This window comes from Pteropus vampyrus, unplaced genomic scaffold, assembly GCF_000151845.1.
Source record: "Pteropus vampyrus isolate Shadow unplaced genomic scaffold, Pvam_2.0 Scaffold42, whole genome shotgun sequence".
Classification (NCBI taxonomy): Eukaryota; Metazoa; Chordata; class Mammalia; order Chiroptera; family Pteropodidae; genus Pteropus; species Pteropus vampyrus.
Window position 1 is genome coordinate 9,266,748 of NW_011888823.1, and position 8,519 is coordinate 9,275,266.

Sequence of the window (8,519 nt, forward strand, 5' to 3'; positions counted from 1 at the left end):
ATTCAGTAGTCCAGTGTTACCTGATACAGGGCCATTATGATCTACTAACAATATGAGAAAATTCCCCAAATTAATCAGACTAAATAGATGTCTTCTGGCCTAGGAAGAGCCAAATCCATGAGGAGAAGGTAAGAGTATAGATAAGAAAGGACATTTTGAAATGTGAGTTACTGCCTCATTATGTTATACCTTTGGTGGAGGAGGATATAGATATATCTCATTTCTTATAAAACCAGGGCAGGAATCAGTGGGCTCTGGAATCTGTTAGGGAGGAATAGAGAATCGTGGGCCTGAAATTGAGAAGTCAGCCATGGTGAGGAAATGTTGAGATCAGACTTTTAGAGTATTACCTGGGTTGCCCTTGACTCAGGCAAACATAATCTAAGTAAACCAGATAGATTTTTTTCTACTCATAATAAACCATAAAAATATTTTTGTCTAATTAGGTATATTGATTTTTGCTTGTAACTAGTTGTGTGACCTTGAGGAAAGTCACTTGCTATCTCTATTATCTTAGTTGAAAAAAGAGTGTGATTGGACCATCTCTGGCATCCATGTTAGATTTAAATAAGATTCTCTTATTTCGGTTCTATTTTAAATATATGTGCCTTCTTTGTATTTTTTATTAAAGTGTTAGCCATGTTAGAACTTAAAAGGAAATTATTATGACCATGGTCCTGGCTAATTTAGGTTAAATTTGGCGGCAAACGGGGTAAATAGGAAACTAAGAAGTATTGGTCATTGTTTATTGTAGGTAATTCCAAAGTGGTTTACAAATAGATGCAGGAATTCTTTGTATATTCTCTTCTACATTTTTATACAGCAAAATGCAATTTGGAGACTTTTTTTGAAAATGGTAAAAGATGCTTAGACTATGATCAACAAGCAGCTCTTGGGGGAAGGTTTTTTTCTCTTGGGGTGCTTCTTTCAATCTGATATTCATTTTGGCGCAGATCAGTTGTAAATACCAGCCTATTTCTGTGAAATGTAACTGGTGTTTGCTCTGGGCTGATGGGACAGCCACGTGCTGTTTGCTCTGTCAGTGCTGTACCAGAGTATCCACAGTACATTATTCAGATCAACTCACACCAAGCAGCTGTCCTAATTCCAGGTGGACTGTTAAAAATCTTTTTACTTACAGCAACAGCTGTGCCACCTGGTAGCTTAAAGAGCAGTAGTTGGATGAATCAACCACTGTTACAAATTCGCTTTTTATCTGGTAAACAGTGTGCATAAACTAGCATAACTGAAGATACTTTCAGCCTGGTCCATACTGAAATGACATGAACACTGAAAGCCTTATCTATATTATGTTAAGTTGCTCAACTTGTTGCCAACACCTATCATTTAAGACACTGAATAAATTCTACATGCCAAAATTAGATTTATAAAATTTGGAATTCTATTCCTATGTTGTTTGTTTTTCATCTCTATACACTAACTGCATCCTTCACTTTTTTTACATTCTCACACATAAATTGCTCTAAATACTGTCATTGTTATTTTGAATCTGTAATAAAAGTTACTGAGCTTGGATTATTGCTAAAGAGGAGGTTGAAATATGGAATATTTTACTATTGCCTTATTATCTGCAAATAAATAAAGTGACTCTAAATAACCACTAAAGAAACATTTCTAAATAGAACTTATGTACATAATGTTTTAATGAACAAGACTCATTCGCTGATAAACAATATGGACATATGAAAAATGTAAAAACAAAGCATAAACAAACCCAGAAAATAACTAATAACCTATAAAAGAATGTCATAGTTTGAGTAAGTTAAATAAACCTTCATTATCTTGTTTTAGGCTATTAATTTTCTTAGTGTATATATGAATACATATACACACGCCTGCACACATGTGCACACATACACACACATGCACAAAGCCTAAAATTGTGATTTAAGTAAATCTTTACCAACAGTACAAAAGGAAACATTTTATACCCAGACCAAGGCATAGTAATAGCATTCAAATTCAGAATGTTTAGTTTTTTTTCTCTCATTCTTAGTTCAAACCTGCCTTATAAGTTACCTAATTTTAAACTATTCTGTAACCCCCCTACATCCTCTCATTTTATAGGTAGAAATAAACACTGTGAAGGAAGAAATATATCAACTGACTAGAAGTAGGCTTATATAGATGTATTTTTTTAAATAACTGGCTTTTATAGCCACAGTATTTAAATGACATACTCCCTCTCTATGGAAGGCAATCTATTTTATAAATAAAATGTCCTTTTAATGAATCTGTGCATGAAGAGCTTTAATCTACAGTCTTTAATATTATTAGGGTATTAATTTCATCTAATAAAGCCTATTGCATAAGAAAAATTGATCTCTCTTTCATAATCAAGTTCCATTAAATTTATTTTAAGAGGATATCAATGTGTATTTCAATTGAAGATAAATATCATAGTAGTTAAGGCCAATGCTTTTGGCTATAATAAGAATTTTTTTTCTAAAAAAGAAAAAAATTTTAAATGTACCTTGAAAACTCTAAACTGACTTTTTGTCATTTAGTAAATGCTAATTTGAGGCTGTAGGTATAATGGGATGTACGTTAGGTGAGGACTCGGGGAATCCTGTTTCTAGTACTGTCAGTCATATGACTTGAAAAATTAACCTGACCTCTTAGGGCACCAGTATCTCCATCTGTAAAATGAAAAGTTTAAATTATAAAATTAAATTAAGTTAGTCATCATCTAAACATAATCTTGCCTCTCAAAAGATAAAATTATATATTGCATATAGGCTAAGATACTTCATAGATATTGCATTTAGAAAAAAAGAGGGTAACAAAAGCGATTAATATACTTTAAAAAAATGTGTGAACGAAAATTTGTAACGTGTCTTTGCCTTAATGATAATCATACTTTACAGTATTTAAAAATCAATTTTGTAGGCTTAACGCAGAATATTAATTTTACATACAAATAATTTGATAGTCAGAAGTGATATTTCTTATTCTCTGTTTTACAGCCCCATTCCTCTTTTCAGTGTTAAATAAATTAAGGGCCCAAGGGATTAAGAAATTTATTAAAGACCACATGATTTAATGGCAAAAAGTTTAAGAATACAACCCTAGAGGTAGAAAGACCTCATGTGACCACTTGTTCCAGGTCTATGGAATTTTTGTCTTCAAAAGCTTCCTGACCTCAGTGCGTTGTTCATGTACTAAGAAGTCTTCAATAAATAAATATTTATGATGTTAGATAAAAATCACTCAAGCAGAGAGACAGACAACTTCAAGTCTTCACTTGAAGACCTAGTGAGCCTACCCAAGAATTTGGACATAGTAAAAGCTAAATGATTTCATTTTGACTCTTAAACAAAGATATTACAATTGAATTAGATATTCTTAAGGATAAGTTTTTAAAAATAGGGCAAAAGGCCCGTACCCTCTCTAACTGAAAAGAACTATTGAGAGGTCTTTAAGAAAGCTCCTAGAAGTTTTCCTCCTTAGATTTCTAGCTTAATGTGTTAGTGGCTAAATGATAATTACAAAAGGTTTCAAATATCACAACATACTCGTGAAAAGAAATATAAACATGCAAAATAAAGTTTCCAGAAACCAACAGACAAAAAATGTTTAGAACTTGCCCCAGGATGAAGCGATGTAAATTCTATGTGATTACTGATCTCAAGAATGGTGATAAAATTCTTATTGCTTATCTTGAACAAAACTAAGAAATGTTGACACTAATATAAAAGCATGTTTTATATACCCTTTCTTTTTTGACTGTGCTAATGTGTTCTTTGACTTCATCATATAATATGAGCAGAGCCTTAGAGCAGAAAGGTATAAAGTGAGGAATTTTCTGCTTGATTTTATTGACCCATCTAGCCATGAATATTTTAAAGGGGAATATCCTCTTGTTCTATGATATTTGGAAAGGGTATAGGAATGGCTGCCTGGGGATGTAATTGCTTACTTACCCTTAGTCAAGCAGGAAAAGGAATTTATTGACTAAGCCCTGGACTAGGAACAATAAATCCATAAGCAAGAGTGCTGTCATGGAAAATCTTTATGTTCTTCAGTTCTTTAAAATCATTTCCTCCTGCTTCAGGGTTGGCTTTGCTCTTGGCAAAGTAGGTAAATGTGTGTGGCAAGGAAGGTAAGTGTGTGTGTACGCTCTATAGAAGCTATTAGGAAGAATATATATTTTCATATATTTAATGTCTATTAGCACAGCATTCTACTTGTAGTTTCCTTTTCAGCTTGAGTCCTGTAGTTAATTAAAATGAAAATAAGCTGGGAGGGGCAATACTGTAAAGCATTATCAGTAATTTATAGCTAAGGCTAGTGAGTTTTTTAAATTCTTCCTTTCAATTAGTTTATCACAAGAAAGAGAAATCATGAGAACTTACCTGAGAGAAGAGTTCAGGTACTATGCAGGGGCAGAGGGAGGGCAATGAAAGAGAATACAGAAATTCTGAAGTCAAAATCTCCATGTGGAATAATGAAAGGGTAATAGATTCAGACAGCGATTTATGGCTGTGTGTACATGGAAGAACTTGTAACTTCTCTGATCCTCAGTTTTCTCATCTTTAAAATGGGAGTCATAATTTATAATAATATTTCCCTTAAGAGATTATAAGAATAAACTTAAAATAATCTGTGATATGTTAGGTACATGGTACATGTTAATTTCCCTTCTTATTTATCAGTTTTCCTAAGAGTAATCCTATAGTCATCTCTAAAACAGAATAGACATTATAATTAAGTAGACTTTGAGAACTGACTTAGTTACTGATATTTATGAAAGGCATCATGTTCATATAATTTGTAGTCTATTGACTCCCATTCATATTTACTGAGACCATTCATAGCTTCCTTTTAATAAAAATTATTTTTCATTATAGAGTAGATGAGATACATGAAAAAGATTAAATGTTCTAGGATTAGTGAAAAGTGGACAAAGGATGAGAGCCCAAGTTAATATTTCTTCAGCTGAATCATAGAGTCATTATTTATTAAATTATTCTTTCATTATTATATATTTTATTTACTATATCATTATTTATTTTTGTGTGTGTGCAGAGTAAAAACTTAGCTTCTTTAAGAGAACAGTGTCCCACATAATCAAACAAAATAGATAAATACATTAATTAATAAGTATATGCATAAATAGAGAAAGACATTTTGTGTAATATGTGTGCGTGCGTGTATGTGTGTGTAAGCCAACTGCCTCAGTTCAGTAGACTTACCCCAATCCTGCCTGGTGTTTGGTATATGGACACATTTAGTTTGTTTTCTTCTGGTTGCTCTATGAAAAATGAAGACTCTAAATCTAGATGTCTCAAACACTGGTATGTTGAACTCAGTTGGGAAAAAGATAGAGTTACAGTCATGCATCAGGAATTGTACATAATGCACAAAACATTTTATCTATCAGCTACCTGACCTGTGAAAATGTAAAAACGCCCATCGGAGTGTTAAGAATCTATGTCAGAGAGGACATAAGGTTGAGAACTCTTAATATTCACTATATGGAAGTATCTAGGTAATAAATTAGTGCTTATGGATTATCAACACCTTACAGAGACATATTCTATTTTAGTTAAAAGGATTTGGAATATTTCTTGGCCCTAGAAACTTTAATCCCATAGTTAATATTGATAGTAACAATTATCTGAAAATTTTTTTAAAAAACAACTGTTTTTCATTAAGTACATGTTTAATTTAGATAGAAGATAGACATAAAGCATGTATTTTGTTTCTTTCCTAAGAAGATAGATTTGTATGATGCTTTTTAAAAATACCATAAGACACAGTCCATCTGGCTAATAATTTAAAATGTCCCATAAACAGTATTAAATAATACAATATTTTAATTTAAAAAAATAAGTATGACAGATGCAATGCATGCAATAAGACAGAGGTTCAAATTTTTATCATTCAGCTGAAAAGTAAATTTTAGGACAGAATATATGCATTTAATACTGTATTTGATATATTTGCTGACATTTGCCTTCTCTATAACCTCTGGCATTTGAGTCCAAGTTAATCATACAGTGTCCCAGTGATATGGCAACAAAATTGAACTTGACTCTCTCCATCACCCTTACAAATCCCCCCACCAGGAAAACACTCCATATCACCTGCTGCTTCATAGCCCATCTCCTTCTAGTTCCATCCTGCTGACAGTAAATCTCCTCACCAGCTAAGTGAACAGATGCACCCAGTGCTGCTTTCTGAAGATCCACAAAGCTGAGCTTTGATGGACAGCAGAAAGTGGCACAATGAGAAAACAAAAGCCTTTTAACTGAGAGCACTGCTTTGTTCTGCTTAGAACTTTAAGGTCACTCCAGCTCATTCTGACTGTGGGGATCTTAATTTTTACTCAACCAATTTACTTGCAGCTGTCATTCTTTCCAGTATTAAAAGTTCAGCTCTTCAAGTGTGGGGGATTGGGGGGCAGGAAGGGGAAGGAATGAGAAGAGCTCGTTACAAACTAAAAACAGCAAAAACAAGTAAAATCTGGCTTGGCTCTCAAGTACAAAAAGTTATTTTCAAAGCCTATAAATTATGACATGGTGATTAACATGTAATTTAAATATATTTAAACAACAATTATATCACATTTCCAGCCCAGCTAATTGGCCTCACAGATGTTCCCTTGTAGCTGCATTGCCCTTCCAGGGGGAAATGAATGAGGTGCTTTTTATCATGGAAAGCAGAAAAAAAATGGGAAAAAATGGAAACAGAAACATAAAAAGCAACCAATAACCCTAAAAACGATGAATGCTAAAGGGGCTTTGCTTAGCAGTTTTTCCATTTTAATGCTAGAAAAAGCATTCAAAACTAGAAAAAGCATGAAGATGCTCCTATTACTATGATGATATCTGGCAGTATATCCAGATAGAGTTGGCAGGTTGCTGACAGAAAGACTTATCAAAGCTAGGACAGCGGATGCATTCTAATATGGCATGGCCTTTCTTCCTGTCTTGGAACAGACTAACTGCAAGAGGCCTAGTTATTTTTAATACAATGCCGTTACAACTGAAAGCGGTCTAGCCCAGATAATGAATATAGATAATAAAGTATTTCCTGATGAAGAATGACTTGTAAGTTATTCCTTTCATCATTTATCTCTCAAAATTTATAAAATGCAAAATGTGCAGCAGTCAATGCTGTTTCCTCAGCCATGATTCTAGTCAAACATTACCTAGTACAACTCTTGCAAGGCAAGAGGTCAAAGGACTACTGATAATTACTAATATTTTGTTATACCTTATCTTATAATATACAGTCATACAATTGAAATAAATTCACTCCAGCCTTATTTCACTCTTGCCTTTTCTTATAATAATCTCAGATAATATTTGATAGTATAGTGTAAATTGCAAAAGGACAATGGCCATGTCTCGGTGCATTATGATACCTCCAGCATCTACCACAGTTTCTGTGCTTTTATTGTAGAGATGAGATTTAATAAATATTTGTTAAATGCTTGCTAAATAATTAGAGTTTAAAGATATGGTAAGGCCAAGTTTTGTAATATGGTAAAGTTCTACCAGGCAGTTTGTCGTATTTCTCATACCGGCCCCCTATTTTATATAGCACTGGACTATATTGAGAAAATTCCTTTCTGAAATTATATGAACAATGTATTTGATTTCATGTCTTTCTAAAAGACAGAAAAATATACCTATACTTAAGGCAATGTGGAGAACAGGTAAGCATTTTTAAATGCCTCTTTGATGAGTAGCTTTGGCATTTTGATTGCTTGACTTAAAAAATCCTATTTAGCAGATGTGAATATTTAAATTTTATATATTCTTTACACTTGTGCAGAGCTTACAGAGTTTATTTGTATACATTATCATATTTTGTCTTCACTAAGAATAAGATAGAGTAGCCAAGGATGAAAATGAGGGTCTGAGGTGTCTCATGGTTGACTACATCATGTGTGATTGGGAGTGGAGCTCAGAGCTTCCAACAGATCATGAGACAATCTGTCTAATAGCACCTCCTATGCATTGCATTTTAACTATATCACTAACTTTTCGTGTCATAATCTTCAATGCGTTGTTATGTTATTAGAAAAGGCAAGAGATAAGTATTTTCTATAGCATCGTGTAAGTGACTCAGTTACAGGGAAAGTTAAAATGCAAATTCACTGTTCAGAACTCAGAGGTTCAGAATATGTCCCTTGATTAGTCCAACAGACTAAGTTAATGAAAGATATTGTATTATTCAGCTGTTATTAATTTACCTTAAACAGTTCATCTCCATGGGATCATTTTCTTCTTTGATTATTTTATGAATCTCTAAATTGTAAAAACATTTACCAGGAATATGTTTAGCTATGTTTCATAGATGTTTCAAGATGCTATTGTCTTTGAGATTTATGTTCATCATCTCTGTTCACTGTCAAGGACAGAATGTAGAGAATGCAAGCTTTATAAAATCAATGATTTTTATCTGCATTGTTATCTCCAGTGCCTAGAAAAGTGCCTGGCATGTCGACAATAGGTTCTCGAAAAATGTTTAATAAATGCATATAT

At 33.0% G+C, this 8,519-nt stretch overlaps 1 protein-coding gene across 1 annotated transcript in view; it reads left to right on the forward strand.

Moving 5' to 3' along the window:
• Positions 1-8,519, forward strand: part of ERBB4 (erb-b2 receptor tyrosine kinase 4) — a 1,016,037-nt gene that overhangs the window by 1,001,296 nt on the left and 6,222 nt on the right. The window lies entirely within an intron of this gene.